The sequence below is a fragment of the Ceratotherium simum genome, chromosome 38 (assembly GCF_057802395.1).
Source record: "Ceratotherium simum simum isolate JZ-2026a chromosome 38, ASM5780239v1, whole genome shotgun sequence".
NCBI lineage: Eukaryota > Metazoa > Chordata > Mammalia > Perissodactyla > Rhinocerotidae > Ceratotherium > Ceratotherium simum.
In genome coordinates, this window is record NC_141937.1 from 25115472 (window position 1) to 25135084 (window position 19613).

The following is a 19613-nucleotide window of genomic DNA, read 5'->3' on the forward strand; positions in this document are numbered from 1 at the left end:
ATTGAGCAGTTCACAGATAATATTGTCTGGATACGCATATTTTAATCAAAAAGGAAAATATATGTTCTTCTCCATCATAAAGAAAGAGGGGCTGGGCTGGCTGCGTAGTGGTTAGGTGCACGTGCTCCACTTCCACACCCCAGAGTTCATGGATTCAGATACCAGGCGCGGACCTACACACACCGCTCATCAAGCCATGCTGTGGCGGCGTCCCACATACAAAATAGAGGAAGATGGGCACAGATGTTAGCTCAGGGACAATCTTCCTCACCAAAAAAAAGAAAGAAAATTGCAAGTGAAAATCCATGTAGACACACTTCATTTAAAACTGAAAGAACCACAGGTTGTTGTTTTCATATTTGAGATTTTACTTGTTTGATTATAGTAAATTTTGCCTTTTTTACAACATAGAATTCAGAAGTAAGATTCTTTTTGTTAAGAATTTTAAAGAAAAGTTGAAATGCACCTGAATGCTAGGAGAAGACCTGTAGCTCAGTCTCCTCTCCTTCCCTTCTCCTTCCGTCTGCCGCTCAATAGATGGGAAGCCCTCTTTCGGCTTTCCTGGAAATGGGAAAAAGCCCAAGTCCTTTCCATAGACTCTCCGGAGAGCTTTTCTTTTTCTGTGAGCCAAGGATGACTAGGGATGTCTGGGCCACTTGGCGTGACCCTGATTGAGAGGAGATTTCACAGTCCTTAAACTCCACAACGGGCATCTTTGTGAGTTTCTAAGGAAGACAATGCCAACTTTTCCCTGGAGCTTCACTTGGAGGGGTCTCTCCTGTCCGCAGTCTTCAGTGCACAGTCTGTGTCTTTGTGGAAGTGCCGAGGGAAGGAGGCCAAGTTCTCCTCTGGCTCTTTCTGCAACAATGCATACTCCTTCACAAAGCGTGCCCTACTCTTTCTTAGTTTCCAAGGGCAGAGCGTGATGGAATTGTTCCAAATCAGGGGCCCCATGATTGTACTTTCAGGCATTGCTGCTCCTCTGCTACTGTACCAAGGAGCAGCAGATTTAATCTAATTGAATTTCACTGCAGTGATTTATTTATGTTTTGCTCAAGGAATATTCCCATTGCTTAAGTGTGGCGTTTGAAGTGAACTATGAATAGTGCTGTATATGATGAATACTGCTAAGGACACATGTTCTTAGAACATGTAAGCAGTGAGTGTTCAACAATTGTTTCATAGATTTAAATATATTACATATCAAGGGCCCTAGATATTACGCCATATTTGATGACTTTTGCTCATCCAACAATAAAAATAACTCTGTTGCTGGGACTTTACCCTGATGGATGGCTGCCTGAGCACGGAGAGAAATCTCAGAAACCACCCAGGTGATGTTAAAATCTGTGAGCTTTCCTCTAGCCCCAGGATAAAAGCCAAAGCGTAACTGCTAATGTACAGTCATGCAAGAACTCGCCGGCATCCTCATTAACTTCCTTATTGAAGAGTTCAGTGCCAAACCATGTCCTTTAGGGGAAAAGTCCATACTATACTAAATAAATCAACCATTTAATTACGAATTAAATTAGAGGGGCTGCAGTTATGACTTATAAAATTATGAAATCTATATGAAATGCAAAAAAGTTTAAATCCAACTAGTAGGTTGAATCATATGAAAATGCCAATATTCAACTGTTTTTGATCTGCAAAAATGGAAATTTCATTTGGTTGAACTTAATAATCAGTAGTTTTCCTGAGCAGTACTCTCTAGCTGAATTTTCATTTACTGTAGTAACCATTGTTTAAATCTTAAAGAGTAAGGATGCCCATCTATGATTTGATTACTAGTGACTAAGCATATCCTTTATATTTCCTTTTTGGGGAAGAAGAATGGCATTGGAACATTGTCATCGCTGCCAGGCTCCTTTCTAATTATGCCTTAGCCCCAAATCCCTAGATCTGAAGTGCTAGTCTAGCGTTTTGCAATAATCTAAGAGAAAACTAATTTTACAAATTTTGAAATTTTACAGATAGCTCTTTGAATAAACTGTAACATAAAAATGTGACCCCAATATTTAAAACTGAAATAATTGCCTTTGTTGAAAGATGAGAATGAAGTTCCCCAGTTATTAACACATCAGATTCTTCCTCAACGCCTTGGGCAGACGCTGCACTGGTTTTCGAGCAGGTAAAACTCCTGTTTTACTGTCAGAAGAATCGTAGCGATGGAGCAAAGCATTTTAGTCTGTAAATCTAATTCGAGCCATAGTACTTGAAAGCAAAAGCAGTTTTGAAATATACAGGGTAGCCTACATCCCATTTCTGCGATGAGGTGTGCACGACAACATAATACTGGGGTCATGCAGCCATTTGGGAAACATGTTCATAGAAAAAAACTGTGGGAATTATTTTTTAAATAATTGCAGAAATTGTCATTTTCTGGAAATAATGGATCTGAATGCAAATAAAATCACCTGATCGTCTCATTGCACGATGGCTCTGGCTGAATTTCTTGATAGAATTATACCTACACTACCACCAGCTGCCTCTTCTCAGTCTTAAGTATAATTCCATTTAGGGACTCTGTTATTATATCAAAACAGAACAAAAATCTAGTTAGATAGCTCAAGAGTCCTCATAATTGGGTGCTCTTTGATCGTGCATTGTGTGAACCACTCGCCTCACTAACCCCTGATTCATCTTTGTCAGTGGTCTTGTTTTAGCATCCTTGAATGGCACCTGCCTGCAAGTGAGTGCAGCAGGTCCAGTGGGATGAACAGTGTGTCACCAGCACTGTGAGCAGAGAATTTTATAACTGAGAAGGGTCTCTCACAGTGAAGACAGTGCAGGTCAGAAGATCACACGTGGTCACCCAGCTCCTTCCTGGCGTGATGAGAGCTCTTGCTACTCTGCCTTCATTTCTTGCCTCACATGCATGCAAGTTTAGATGCATTCATCAACCGAACTCTATAGAAATTCCTGTACCAACTCTATATTCCCATTCCTATACCACACACTATAGGAATTCATTAGACATAGTAAATGAAGAGCAAAAGAATCAAAAGAATGAATGTATTCTGACTCCCTATTAGATGTTTCCTCAGAACAGCCAATATATATTAGGCTTCTTTAATACCATTTTATAGTGAAAATATAAAGGCAGTAGAGTCTATTCCTGAATTCAAGGCACTCAAAATATCTTAGCTCTCTTAATTTTTCAAAAAATTCTTTGACAGTGGATTTTTCTGCGTCCAACTCTGCTTAAGTAGAACACCCAGAAACCACAAACTTGTATGTGGTTCCTCAAAGGAGTCAATAATCCCACTCTAAAGAAACAGCACCAGAACAGGTTCAGAATGATTAAAGTGCTTTACAACCTCTTGGGGACTATTCACTTGTGATTTGCTATTTCTTGGACCGTCAAATGCAGCTTTTATGAATGGGAAATAATTGTTATTTACAGCCTAGTTTGCCTTTGATGGGGGCTTGTGTGCTGTCAAGGTTACCCGGGGCTTGAAAAGGACGTCTCCGTTTTTTCAGATTGGCGGTTTGTTGAACCCGAAATAAAGCAAAGAAGACTTTCTTTTTGTTATATTAATAAAGAAAGGAGAATGGAAGAGAGGAACTTGGACCGCGCTCATGTCAAGTGGAATCAAGTGCTGATTCCGCCATCATTAAGTTACATTGTATGACATAGACTGCCAATGAGAAAAACTCAATGCTAGAAGTAGAACTTTCAGCCTGAATTATTTGACATTTCTATTGACAGTCTTTGTTCTGGATTAAATCTCAGATTTAAAAAATAATAAAGAAAAAGGAGATATTCAACAAAGATTTTGAACAGGACTGAGAAAACCCTTTCCATTCATCTGGGTAGGCAGACTGTGCCCAGTTCACAAACGTGACCCCTCTCTTCATTCTTCAGAGCTCGCGTTCCTCTTGCCATTGAACTTGGCTTTTTCCTCACGTGGTTTGAAGACATCTACAATCAAGGATGGCTTCTTAGGCGTATGCAGGTCCCTGTGCTTCTGCCGCACAGCAGTGAGGCTGTTAGCACCTGAAACGCTGCCTCTCTGCCACACAAAAACCCAATTAAAAGCTCCAGACAAAACCTTAATTAAAAGATTGTGGAAACAAATGCATCGTGCACCGGGCCTTACAGCTTGCCAAACTCTGGCTGTGCTGAACCACCAGAGGGAGTGAATTCCGCAGGCAGTGGGCTTCTTCTGTGAAAAATGCCCGGCTGCCAGCAGCACACATTCTTGGCCGTAACGAGAAACCTGGGAGGGAGCGCATGTTTTCCTATAAATTAGTTGCTGATCAACTACTGCCTCGCGTATCAAGACATCCTTCTGGAATTTCGCCTGAAACGTGCTCCCGGGATGAAGGCCATGAGAAAGAGGCGAGGCTTTTAAATGTCCAGTTTGAGGTCTCATACTGAGACGTCAAGCTGGGCAATGCTGTTTGTTCACTGCCGGGTCTAGAACGTATTCAGATTTCTGATCTTCTTCCTCTTCCCCACAGTAACACACAAGTCTAACCAGTGAACATACAGATTCCTCATTTCACGCAGTCATCTGGAAATGTGAATACAAAGTGTGCTCTCCAACCGGCGTTTTCTTCTGCTGCTGTGGAGAGGTCATGTGTTGATTTCCTGTCCGGGGCCTGGCCCCTGGTTTGGGCTCAGTCGATACAGTTGGATGAAAGAATACGCTCCCGTGAAGTGGGTGCTACTCTTCCTTATGACTAAGGGGGAAACCACGGCTTAAAGAGGTTTAGTAACAGACCCCAGGTCATGCAGCTCGTAAGTGCGTACATCAGATCTTCAACCTGGGCAGTGTGACTCCTGGGCCCATCTTCTTAGGCAGTACAGGCTATGCTCCTTAGAAAAGACTTTGATTTTCTCTGAATCCAACCAATTGGGTTCCTTTTATCCAGGGATGAATTTAGATTTTGTAGGGCCTGAAGCTTCTACAATTTGGAAGATCCTTTTTGAGTAAAAAAATACAAAACGAGGAATACGAAATTATCCACAGGACCTTGGAAGAGGCGCACGCAAATGATGGGCCCTAAAGCTGTCATTGGATTGGTTTCAGGTAAACCGACTCTGCTTTCTCCACTCGGCTTTTGGCCTCCAGCCTCGGGGCGGCACCTCCTTAGAATCAGTCATTCTGAGACAGTGAGACAACCGGGTGGTCCATTTAAACACATATTTTCACCTAAGTTTTTGGTGCATCTTCTTGTAGCAATTTACCCCTAATTTCTATGTGGTGAGAAGGGTTGAAAGAGAGATTTTTCCCCAAAACCTCAGAAAAATTCCTATTGTGAGGCATTTGGAATACAAGGACATGGTTATCAGCCTCAAGTGTCTTGCAATCTGTAAGGCCAGACAGACACGCTAACAACTAAAATCCAGTGCAATAAACACTGTAAGAGAAGACTGTATAAAACGCTAGCGAAGGCCCACCTGTCTTTAGAGACTGGCCTCCAATCTGCCACCTCCATAGGCCTCCCCTACTTCTCCGTCTCTCACTATCTCTGAAGTGATGAGACATTTTAGATCTAGAGTAAAGTTAACACATGCCAAGTTGTATGGCTGGGCTTGGTCTTCCCAACTAGACTGCAGGCTCCTTGAAGGCAGGTGGTCTGCCCCTCACCACAGGCCCTAAGGGGTGTGTGCTGAACGACTGTGTGACTGAGTGATTGACGAGGGGTGTGGATGGGGCAGAGCGATCTTTCTCAACAGTGTCATCTAGAAGCCAGGCAACAGAAGCCGTCACTGAGCACGAAAGCTGAGGGCAACTTTTTGTTTATTTGTTTGTTTATTTATTTTGCTCTTGAGAGTTAAGGACATTTGATATTTTATCCCAAAATGGGATTCACAAAATTAGCTTATTCTTATGTTTTTTTATTAGGGTGAATTTCACGTAACAAAAATTAACCATTTTAAAGTGAACAATTTTAAAATTTAGTAAATTCACAATGTTCTGTAACCACCATCTTTATCTAGTTTCAAACCATTTTCATCACCCCAAAAGGAAACCCACACTCATGAAGCAGCTACTCCCCATTTCCTCTCCCCCCAACCCCTGGCAGCCACCAACTTGCTTTCTTTTTTTTTTTTTTTTTTGAGGAAGATCAGCCCTGAGCTAACATCCATGCCAATCCTCCTCTTTTTGCTGAAGAAGACCGGCCCTGAGCTAACATTTATTGCCTATCCTCCTCCTTTTTTTTTCCCTTTTTCTCCCCGAAGCCCCAGTAGATAGTTGTATGTCGTAGTTGCACATCCTTCTAGTTGCTGTATGTGGGACGCGGCCTCAGCATGGCCGGACAAGCGGTGTGTCGGTGTGCGCCTGGGATCCGAACCCAGGCCACCAGTAGCAGAGCACATGCACTCAACCGCCAAGCCACGGGGGCCAGCTCCCGCTTTCTCTCTTTATGAATTTACCTATACTGGATATATTGTATAAAGGGAGTCAAAGAATGTGTGACGTTTTGTGTCTGACTTCTTTTACTTAGCATAATGTTTTAAAGGTTCGTCCACATTATGGCATGTATCCGTGCTTCATTTCTTTCATGGTTGAATAATATTCCATTGTGCGTATATACTACAGTTAATTTATCTACTCATGCATTGATGGACATTTAGGTTGTTTCCACCTTTTAGTTATTATGAATAATGCTGCTATGAACATGCACATACATATATTTATTCAAGTTCCTGTTTTTAATTCTTTTGTGTGTATATCTAGGAGAAAAATTGCTGGATCCCAGGGTAATTCTATGTTTAATTTTTTGAGGAAACACCAAATTTTTTCCCACAGTGGTTGCACATTTTTACCTTCTCACCAGCAATGTATGAGTGTTCCAATTCCTCCAAATCCTTACCAATACTTATTGTTTTCCTTTTATTTTTTAAAATTATAGCCATCCTAGTGGAATTGGGGTAAACTTTTATGTCCAAATGATCCCTTCCATTACTTTAAAGATATTCGGTAGCCTGAGTGTCAACTCACATTTACTTTCAGTTTTCAGTATGAGTTCCAGAGTCTAAGAATGTAAGTCATCTGGTTATTTTATAATATTTGCTAAGAATCATTAAACCACAACAGCAGCATATGTAAACCAAGTATATCTAGCATGATGTGTCAGGAGATAAAGATGGAGAAGGATGTTCAGCCAGTCGGGTTCCCTGAAAGACAATTTTAATGAAATTTTAAAACTTTATACAACAAAAATGAAGTCTTGTAGTCAGATTTCATTTTAGTTTTTTAAGTTAGTCTTTATTTTTAGACTTATCTGAGAAGTGATTTTCTAGAGGTGGGTGGAAAAATAGACACAACCACATCTTGGTTATCTGAATGGTATTTTATCTCAACAAATATTGCTTCAAAGTTATTGACTAACATTCTTAATCAAGTGTTTGGGTGTCTTACACCCCCTTACTTTCTCCTCTTTTTACATGTAGAACAAAATATTTGAAGACCAAACATTTTCAGTTGCATCCTTTTTTCCGGTCTGTTTTTGAGACGATACAAACCAAGAGTTAATCTGAGAGCTGGACTTTAGGAAAGTCTGAAGGAAGATGAGGATTTTCACAGTGGACATCTTCCTTGAATTTAAAATCATAGGCTCCTACAACCTTAGCGTTGTAAGGAAGCTTTGGTGTCAATGGGTTTAAAACAGATTTTTTAGTAGAACCTTCCCCCACCCCTTTTTATCCAAAAGAAATACCATGCAGAGCCCTTATATTAAACAAACAAGCAACCCAAAACAACTGAACAACACACAGAAACAGAACTGCTCTGGTTAAGTCAGGGCTGGAGGCTTGGAGCTCTGAAGCTACAGAGCTGCCCCCACTGTCTGACTCCTGCGCCGCCCCCAGACACCCTTCTGTGGACCCTCCTCAGATGCTGCAGAACACTATTTAGAAAGCCTTGCTCTAGTTCATTGCCCTCTCTTCCCCACGGAAGAATCCAGCTGCTGCTGAACAGTATGAGTGATGAGGAGCTCACTCCCAAGGCATCCTATCCCATTTGCAAACACATCAGACTATGAGAAAGGAATTTCACACATTGATGCAAATGTTGTTCCTGTAACTTCCATCTGTTGGCCATTGTCTCAGTCTTTGGAACTCTAAATCTCTCTTCCACGTCACAGCACTCAGGTTTGTAAAGATAGGTGTAATGTCCTATTTTTCTAGTCTAAGTATTCCCACTGATTTCCACTTCTCCAGAAATGAGGAAGTTTCCAGGCCATTGCTGCCCTCATCACTCATGTCTGGAGTTGCGCCAGGTCATCCTGGATGTGCTATTCCAGGTGTAGACTGAGCAGTGGTGAATACAGAAGACCTGCTTTCCCCAGGGCTCTCAAGGCTGGACTTCCACTAATGAAACCTAAGACTGTACTTTTTTGACAGCACAGGTTCACTACTGGCACACATTAAGCTCGCAATCAACAGAAACCAGATCTTCTCCCGATGAACTAATGATTTTCCAGTTACCTTAAACAGCTAACAGGTTCTGTGTTGAAGTGAATTCATAGACTATTTGGAGAACAGTTACCTAAACACACCATATTCCTCTTAGAATGTAAATATTTTTTCCGGTTATCTACTATTGAGCATTACCCATAATTGGGCCATCCTGAAGGACTAAAAGAAATTGAGGAGTAACATATTTTTCAATACAATAAATATAAGAAAACAGCGGCCCAGAGACATTGAATGATGAGCAAATGTTTGCCCAGCCTGTAATGGCAGTGCGACTGTATGTCCCAATTTGCCAGGAACGGTCACAGTTTATGCAGGCCATCTTAGCACATAGTCAGTGACTCTTTGTTTCCAGAAAAAAATAAATGTCTAGGTTTGGACAATAACTTAAATAGTTGCCTTAAGTAGAGCTCTTTATACTGAATGACACTGGCTGTTTCTTATGCTAACTCTCTTCCCCTCTGGATCTACGTGGGATGGTGATAAGGAGCTTTCAGAGAACTGGGATTACATTTTCTTCATAGATCCTGGCCTCAGAAAACAGTCCCAATCCAGGGCAACTGGTCTTGAATGACTTCCACTGCTGACATGTCTGACCAAAGTCCTCTATACAGAGCTCTGAGGAGACAAAGTATTTCTAACCAATTAGGTTATGAAAGGAGGATCTAACAGTACTTTTTACGGTCCTGGAAGATATTTGGAGTCGGGGTGAAGTCAAGTCTAAGAAGCCAGACCTGGATAACTCTAGTTCTCTCCCTGTGTGAAAATTTAAAGGATGGGAAATTCTACTCTGCGTAGGATGGGAAATTCGTTTCAAAGTAGGAAAATAGAGTTCTGCCGTCTTTTCTTAGCTCTCTCCTGTAATTCAAAAAGTATATAGGGTATTTTAGGAGGTGTCTTGAAGGATGTTTTTAGGATTTATAAGAGATTATTATGTGCCTGTATGGTAAATGAGATGCCGTTTTATTCTGTGGTCGCTCATAAGTGCTCATTTAGTGACACACACTGTTAACTGCTAGGACCTAGTTACTGGAAACTGTAAACACAGGCCATCCAAGAAAACACTTTGAAGATATTCCGTGTGTTTTGTGAAGAATTTTGTATGTTTTGGTTGCTGCTTTGAGATGATCCTGGTAGTCTGAACAAGAAACAGTATTTTGGTGCATGATGTACAATAGTGGTCTAATCAAGGAGTGTGAAAAGATAGTGACAATAATAAATGTAAACTTAATATTATTGTTTGGGGCATCTGTCAAGTTGTATGAGGCCTCAGACTTCCTTCATGAGAACATTTGAGCTCTCATCAGTCACATCTCATTCCCAAAGGCAACATCTCATAATGGCTATTTCTCCTTTAGGACAACACCAAGCTTAAAGAATTTAATAAATCCTGCTGGTGGCAGTAAAACTAAGTGCTCTCAGGGGAAAGCTATAGAGGGTCTTTTTTTTTCCTTTTTGGAGGGAGCATTAAAAATAGTCACCAAACAATTGACTTTGACTGGACATTTCCAAAGCATCATTAACAAGATTTTCTATAAAGTCTTTTTAAATTCCTCATGATAAAAAAAACTTACCTATGACTTATGTTTATATTTTATATGGACTTCTCCTTGAGACTTCAAGAAATAATTTTACATTTGTGTATGTGAATCAGTGTGTGTGTGTGTGTGTGTGTGTGTATGTGTCTTTTGTTCCTCATGGTAAAATTGCAGAGTTTATTCAGAAAACCAAAAGGAATCTTATCAAGGTGATGTAACTAATTTCTTGACCACATGCAGACATTTTTAAGAAATTTGAGGCCTGTATCCTGTACAGATGCATAGAAGCCTAAACCTTATGGACATGCATTGGCTCATACCTTCTAGAAATAAGTAGTTCTGTGCGTTATAGACTCATAGAGGCCTGTATCTTATAAACACAGAACTCAATTCCTGATAGACACACACAGGCCCACCCTTTATGGACATACACTGGCTTACACCCTTTAGACCCTTAGAAGCCTATATTGTGTAGACACATATAGGCCTAAGGCCATATGGACTTTAGGGGCCTGCACCTTAGAGACACGTATAAGACTTTCCTCATATATACCTGCAGCCCTATATAACCTATAGACCATATAGGCCTGTGGCTTATAGACGCACAGAGGCCTATACCTTATAGAAAGTGACCAGAAATTCCTTAATGAACGTTTTAAAGGCCTGAGCCCACACAGTTGAGATGTACTTATAATCACAGAATTTTCAGACTTCGAGGTTCATCACTGGCTCCATTTCCCTGTGAGCATTTGATGAACGAGGAGACTGAGGTTCTAGGTAATTTGCGTTAGGCTCACAGACTTGATTCACAGGGACAAGATTCTAAGTATTCTGCTTCGAGGCCAGCATATATGCTCTAAGTGCATGACCATAGTTGTATGTTGTATATTGAGAGAGCTTTTCATCCGGAAGTCCTCTGTGGATACACATTCTGTGTTTAAAGAACATCGATTTGTGTTCACTTCACCAACTCAGGCTCTAAAATTAGCACATCATTTTTGTGCAATCCTTTTTTTCTGAACCTCCCTAGTGCTATGTTCCTTTACATGCAGATATTGAAAAATCCACCGCACTATCAAAATGGGGTCTGTTAAGATGTTCTAAAGCATTCTGATATTTTTGCAGTTAATATGTTTCATTTAAAACATCATCAAGGCAGGTTGTTGTCAGCTTGCAATTTATTTAAGTTGTTATTGGCTTCATTTCCATTTTTGCTGTCTCTAGCTTAGCATTTCAGAGACGGAAAGTGAGTCTGAGTCCATAAAACGCAATATATTTATTTTTAAATGTATGTTAAATCTTGTTAGGCCTGTGAGTTATGACTGATTTCAAAAATTAAAAATAAAGATACCTAATGTTAAGCCGGATACCTTCTTTTCAAAATGAGAAGATGAACATTTTCAGAAAGCCTGCCATGGATATTGGAAACTGCCGAGCAAGCTGGTGCAGGCTGGGTCTAAGACGGAGTATTGATTCAGACGTCATCATTAAATGAGCCTGAGCCTGAGCTCAGATAGAAGCTGTTTGAAAAGATGGATAAAGCCTCAGGAAGAGATATGAGTCAGAATCTCTCCGCCTAACAGCACTTGTCAGAATTTCAAGGGGGAGAGTTTCTCTCACTTGGAACAAGAACAGAGAGGGTGTGGTGGGGTTTGGCACCTTATCCATTCTCTCCCTTCTCAGAGAGCATGTGTGTGACAGCTGTGATTTGTTTCCAATCTACCAGTCTGCTGAGCATGAGTCTTGAGTTTGCTGCCAAATTACTGTACTCGTCTACACGCTAAACGGCTGCTGTCACATTTAAGACTGTCAGAAATTCGGATCCTTCCCATGGGTGATCCCAGAGAACACACATAATAGGGACTTACTTTGCGATGGAGAGCCACGTGTGGGAGTTATGTGGTTGCAAATCAATTCATATTATACTGCATTATCTTTTCCCCCTCCATTTCTGCATATGTGGTTAAAATAATAATGTAACCATATTAATGGAAATATAAAATATAAAAATTCTCTCATAATCTCACCATCCTGAAACAAATGCTACTTCCCCAGTCTCTGTCCAGATGCACACTATAACAACTTTTACTCTTAGAAAAATTTTTCTGATTATCAGCAATTTATCCCCATAAGGGGATATCCCCCAAAGTGGGGAGGAGGGTATGTTCTTGGTTGAATGTGGAAAAGGAGGAGCGCTCTAACACCTGTGATGTAACAGTGGGATGGAGATGAATTCGATTGCAATGGCCCCTGAAGGAGACACATATTTCCCTTATCTCTGGCGTAGCTCCTGGAAGGTCTTCTCATTCACCAGCCAACTTTGTACGGATTAAGTTCTCTCATCTTCACATCCTTACCCGCAGAGAGAGAAGCAGTTGATAGAAGCACGGAGGGCATTAGTGACAGTTGATATTTTTCTTTAAATGCCACCTCCTCCCAGGCCTGTGGCAGGGAGAGACATCATTTACAGTTGGCACAGCAGTTCCTCTGGCCATTTGAATAATGACCTTTCAACCTGGGAGCTAGCCTGAATCTATAGGATTTATCGAAAAGACCTTAATATTGCGGAATGGCAGTGTGCACCCATCATCTGTTACCATCTCCCTCTTTCTGCTTTATCCTCGTGATTGGAAGAGTCATTATTTTAAGCCACACAGTTGCCTCAGGAACTGTAAAGTGACCCAGTGATAATTCTCTACGGCATATATATCTACCTAATCTTTGTGATCACTTGGCCTAATCTGCCCCCAAAATGAAATTTACAAATGTCTTTTATTCTTAAGGCTTCTCACTAAAGGGCTTTTGCAATCCATTTTCTCAACTAAGAGTTGTAAACAAACTGGAAAACCATCGGGACGTATTTTATTTATTAAGAAGCTAACTTCTTGCCTATGTACAGTGTGCAGGGTACAAATGTTTGCAAATGAGAAAAATATTGTAGGAATTGTTTTAGAGGTGTTATGAAGTGCTTACATTTTTTAGAAATCTAAAACTGGAAAGACCCATTGTTATTCCATTGCCCAACTCCCTAATCCCACAAGTAAGGAAGAAGGGGTTCAGAAAACTTAAGCTCATGGGCCCAGAACCTGAGACACTGACAGTCTAGCACAGGCTTTGGAGTCAAAAGGCCTGGTGTGAATCGCTGATTTGCCTCTTATTTAATCCTTGGAGTCCTTGAGCAGTCTACTCAGCTCCTCTGTATACCTTGGCTTTCTCAGCTGTAAAATGGAGACAAGATACCCACGCCCAAAGTTGTTGTGAGGATTAAATGAGATCACGTCAGCAAACCACTTAGCATCATTCATTCCTAGCACATTTTAATTAATGAGAATGGTCCTTCAGGTTGGAGTTGGAGGTGGTAATAGTAACAGAATTAGCATCACTCTTATGCCACAAAGAGAGCTCCAATCTCTAAGACTCCATCTCTTTTCTTGCCGCACATCCCTTAATCTGAGGGAAAAGGGAGTCTGTTTTTAAGAAGCATCACCTCGAAGAAAGGCTTTTTCCACTAGCATGTGGGCTTCCGTTCTCTTGTTTATGAAGAGAGTGTGTTGTGCATTTCAACAATCCCTGCTGGAGAATCTTGCCATAAATAAACAAGCTGTCAGGAGCAAATGATTCATTTTTCATCTACTCAGATGACATCCGGTTTCAGTGTGATGAATACACGCTTGTTCAAATCATATGGTGACGGTGACGCTGTCTGACAGAAGTCTTCGCAAATATTTTGGGAATCCCCTAAGTGCTTGCTAACAAAAGAGTGAGCTGATTTCAGAGAGAAAAAGGCATAAACTTCAGCCTGTCAGATCAGCGCTCACCTCAGGTTCCTAAGGCTGTGAGATTTGCAGCTACACCTGCCACACTGTGTGAAGAGTGAGAAGTGGCTGTTGTGATGTTAAGTGTGGATGCCACTGGCGACATGCTGATGGGTAACAATGCTCAGTGGACATTGGGACGTTTAGGAAACAGCCTTGAATAAAAGAAATGTCAATGTACCTACACGTTTGAATGGACTTCAGTCCATTTATGGTTTGGCTATTGTTTTCATTACCTTTGTGGCTATTCATTCAATAGTGTTTTGTGGGCTGTGTTATACCAAACACAGAAGAGTATAAAGGAAATGAAGAGATGTGCCTGCCAGGGGACTTCACGTGGCACAAGGGACATCGTCAGTCTCAACGTGATGCTTGATTATTCAGATTCATAATGGAGAGACCTGGCGTGTCCTGCAGATTTTCTATGTGCTGGGCATCATCAGTCATTCTGGATTGCTCTTGCCAAGCCAATTTCCTGCCATCCTGAATAACCTGAGAATTAGCAGTATTTAACTGAAATATATTGATAGTCATTTGTATGTAGGGAATTTAAATTATATGCAAAAATTCTAAATTATCTGAATATTGAAAGTTGAAGTCTTCTGCATAATGTATAACAATTGCTCAGTGAGTTAGGAATAAACATTTACAGGGAGAAAATCGTGTGAAACATGTGTCAAAGCATAAAGAATGCATGCTTGATATATTGCCCATTTAATAATATATTTATGCAAAGAAGGGAGAACAAATGTCTCTTTTTATGTATGACATCAATAGCTACTGTCTGTAGAGCCCATTACAGTTTTTAAAGTACTTTCTGTGAATTATATCCTGTGAGATAATGATCCTATTTTCATCCAGGTAATTAATTATGTTTTTCAACAATATAACTGGCATTTCAAATATATAGTTGTTTTCCTGAAACATCAATAAACAAAACCAACTTTATGAGCTATTTATATTAAGTTGGCCCCAAATATTTCAAAATAATCGAATTTTACATATTAAGTCTATCATCTCTATCATCATATTTTCTTCAAGTTATTTGTTTCTAATTTATGTTCAGAAAGACGAGGAGGTTTATCAACAGCATTATAGTAGGCATTTTATGGTGCAACAAATTATACTACTTTGTATTTAAGATAAATTATAAATTTTTTAGGCATGTCCTAAAGCATTAATGATGGTAGAGTAAACGTATGGAAACCATCTCTGCTCCAATGAGAAGGAGCTTCAGTTAATGGGAAGAGGTCTGGTGATCTTACGTTTGAACAGGGTCTTTGAACACCTTCCCAGACTAGATTTTATAAAAATGCAAAATGCAGAAGAGTACCTATAAATACATATGTGTGTATGTATATATATGTGTGTGTGTGAAAATATATACATATATTCATATATACATAGAAAAAATGTATATGTGTATATACATAGAAAAAAGCCTGAAAGGATACCTAAAACTGATGAGCACTTATCTTGAGAGAACACTATGAATTGACAAAGTGGGTGAATGAAAGGGATCTTTTGTTTTTAACTCCATATATTTCTGTATTATTTCCATTTTTTGCCATGACAATATATTTATCTATTACTGATGTAAAAATAAATAAATAAGCCTAAAATGCACAATGAACCAAGAATAAAAAGTGGACCCACCTGGTCAGATCTATCCTTTTTGTCTGCTGCATCATAAAGGAACTTGCTGGTTGTCCCTCACACAGGGGTGGTCCTGAGTGTCTCAGGTTGGAGGATCTCCCTCTTGGGCCTTTCTTGTCTCTGTTAACTGTTGAACAGCTGGCTCTCGGGGTAGTTGAGGAGCTCTAATTTATGGTATTTGCTATAGTCTAGTATGGTATCTCCATGGTGTAAATACTCTCAAGGTGGCCAATTTCAGCACCAGTCTAACATCAAACGGCTCACGACATTCCAAGAAATTATCAATTGACTTTCTATCCCAGTGGTTCACATTGTGTCACCTAAAACCTTGATTCTCCTCCATAGGGATGCTCCTTTGGGTTGGGTATCAGAATCCCTGAAAACCTGTGTTGTAAGAAGGGGGGTGCCAATGACAGGAGGGAGAGGGAGACTCATTTAGTGCTTCTTTAGCCAACCAAGAGTGGAACTGGAGGCCCCGGGCTGAGTCTTGCTGAGCCTGCCACCAGACTGAAGTGGCAGCTACCCCTCTTCCTCCAGTGGCAACGCATGTTCCCAACCCAGCGTTGCCGATACAGAAGCAGGTTTGGGTGGCCTCTTCAAGCTCTTCATTTGTAAACTGGAAGTGATCATTCATGGGCTGCCTAAGAACTATAAATCACTTAGAAAATGAAGCCCTATTTAAATATCTGCACCCAATATGTTTTCTTCTTCAAATCAGCACTTTTAAAGGCTGCCCAACTTTTTCCAAATGGCATGTTGTTTGTATGATTTTTACAGCTTTGTGCTTTCATTCTGCTCAACACTGAAACTAGAAGTCAGTTTTAGAGACAAAGAAGGCAGTCATCCGAGCCTCTAAGAGGCTTCCTCTTTTAAGACACAGTTTACGGTAAAGGGCTGGCTAGCCTAACCACAGGCTGTGGGCAGCCCAGTCAAGGACAACTACATTGATGAAGACGTTTTGACTTCATTAAGATGAGCCTCTTTCAAGTGACTGCCTGGAAATCGACAGAGCGGAGCCTGGGGGTAACACTAACCTTCCTGCTCAAAGGGCAGAGCTGCGAAGAAAGAACAGTGTTGGAGGCTGTAGGCAAAGATGGACTTGAATGATGAGAACATTCTGCCCTGTCCCCAGCCTAACAATATCTTCAGCCATAGATGAGAAGATGCTTGCTCCTTTGTAAGCAAATCATCACAAATGGGGGTTGTATGCACCAGTTTCATCTACAATCGGGGAAGATGCTGATTGACTTTACAAATTAGACATCTTGATGTCAGCAAGCGTTATTTAGGTAATGCAAACGGGGAAAAGACATTGACATAGTCAGCTCAGGGTGGTTTCCATTCTCTGTGAGGCTGGCTGCGCCCAGTGTCCTACAATGACCTTGGAAGGAGTCCTGGGGCTCTGTCTTCCATCTTTACAGCTATCTGGGGAAGCACACATAAGAAAGAAGTGTTTGATTTGGGGATTATAGGCCTAAGAGAGGGAGCCTGAAGAATGTCTTCATCTCAGTTTGCTTTCGTTGCTGGCTGAGAGTGCTGGCTCCATGGAAAGATTAGACTTTTCTTGTCTGTTTGGAATGAACATTCAGCAAACGCAAGGCCCTTGGTCTCCTACAGCTCTGGGCCGGGTCGGGGGGAAGCCTGGTGCCCTGCTCAGAACCAAAGGTCTTCGTTAAAATTTCCTTTTTTCTCCCCTTCTAATCTACCCTGAACTAGGCTGGTGGTTGGTTCATTATGTAGTTGTATTTATTTTATTCTTTGGACTGTGATTTTTTTTTTTCCCCTGGTCTGTGATGTCCAGTTTTTTAAGCAGTGATTCATAGGAAGCATGCTGGCTGGCCTGAATCCCACCCCGGGTCGTGCTCAGAAGGGATCACCGACCTCCGGTGGCTGTTAGATCAAAGCGTAAACCAAAGAGAGAGACCGGCTGGTGGGGATGCCCTGGCCCTTCTGTGTGCGGGCTCCAATCACACGTGGATTGTCCTTCTCGCCTGGGAGAATCATTTCCAAAGTCAAGTGCCTTTCACTAGAAAAATGTCAGCCTTGTGATCAAAAGCTCCTGGCACCTTCTTGAGCGTCGAACTGCAAGAGCTCGTCTGCTTCCCCCTGGGTGTCGCCTAAATGGGCGAATAGCGTGTGGGTTGGAGCGAATTTTGTGGTTGCTTATTTTTATGTTGTTGGAACTTTGAAGATGGCTATGGTTTTCTGATCCTGTTAACGCTTCTATTCTGCTGAGTAAACTTCTGTGTGTCCCTCTGTTTCTCGTTTCTGCATAACGCCCTGCAGCAGGCAAGTGACAGAGCCGAGGCTGCTACTCTGTGTACTGTCTACGTGACGCCGTGGGAAGGAATGTCTTTAATTTCTGTTTTGGTGTGTAATTAGGAATTCCAGTGAATCGACGTTGTTGGACAGCACCTTGTGAATTGTATTAGCAACAAAATAAAGAACTGGTCACCAACTGCTTGTCACCATACATGCAATCTCTAAGCTACGTGAACCCCTGAATAAACGATACTCTCTAGCATGTGACTTGTTGACAGGGTGGTAGGTTAGTCATGGCTACGATTACTGAGCCTCTACCCTCCCAGGTAAGGTGATAGATGTTTTACATATTCATCTTTAAACCTCCTAAAGGAACTTAAAAGCTAGGTAGTATTTCTACATTTTACAGAGTAAATAAGGGTAAAGTCATTTGTCCAGGATCAAACCCCCACTAAGTGGCAAAGCTGAGGTCTGAACATGGATCTCCCTGACACCAAAACTCCCCTCTCTCCATGACTCAGTGCAGCCTTAACGGAAAATGAGCAAGTGACGGCAAGTGGCCTTCCGCAAATATGCAGAAGCACCACGGTGGAGAGGGGTTTCTCATAACACACTCTGTCTATCTCTATAACTGTTGGCTCCTTCAGAGTTAAAGAAATCCTTTTAATGGAATAAGAGGCTCAAGGGAGAGAGGATTGGCATATAAGATGCTTGTCATTCATGCCCCACCTTTCAAACAAAAGCAAGAGATGTTTTGATAAATGAATTGAGCAACAGAGTGATTTCACTATTGCTTCTAGAAATACCTTTCCAAAATAGTGTGAAAAAGTTTAGTGTTATCACAAAACTTCCCCATAAAAGATTGATTTTTTTCTTTCACAGGGCCCTTTGAGTGTTAAATTCTTCTTCTTTGAGGGTGGTTGGTTGAGATTGTTTCCCCTAAATGTAGAAAGTATTTATGCTTCTAGCAGCTTTTTTCAAGGATGATAGCAGGAATGTATATCCAACTTCAGCGATCCAGACCACCGACCACGAGGAAGGATCCGAGTTAATGACAAAATGACTTTTCAGCGCCATTAGAATATGGTCCTTTTCCCTTTTCCTAGTTGTTCTTTATTTTTTTTTTTAATTTGGCTTTGCAGTAAATAAAGATTTCATGCTTTCAATGGCTTGGCTACCAGGAATAGACCAATAAAAGATCCTCTAGGGAATTTTTGAAAATAAGAAATGTAGTGGAGCTAGGACAGGAATGTTCTGGAGGCCCAGCACACACACACATGTCACACACTGTCGGGGAAGAGGGAGAATCCCCCTCTGCCCTTTCCCTTGAGGTTCTTATGGCTGGCCAAATAATTAAAAGACAGGTTAGCTGGAGAAAATAATACCAAGCTTAATAACATGTGTACATGGGAGAAACCCGGGACACTGAGTTTCTCAACACAATGGCAGAGATTCTCCTCTTAAATATCATTATCAGCTAAAGACAAAGGAGGATGTTGGCGGTGAGGGAGTCAGCTATGGGAGATTACCAGAAAAGCACAGTGAACAAGAGTAAGGATATTATGTAGATTTAAGGCCTCACCTTCCACATTGATAAGTTTCTAGAGATGAGGTCATCCCCCCTCTTCCCAGTACAGAGAGGGAGATACCTTTACAAATGGAGATTTCCCTTATAAATTTAAACATTTGTCTGACAACCCTTTGGCAGGGCCACCTAGAGAATGTGGCCTGGGAGAGACAGAATTTTTGATAAGATGGGCTTGTTGGTGCCTTTCCTATTGTAACATCTATTTTACATTATATTACAGCCATCATATGACAGTGGCTCCTTCCTGAGAAAGGTCTTCTATGTTAAATTCTTTAGGCAGTTTGGGGGAGGTCAAATGTACAACAGAGAAAATAATCAAG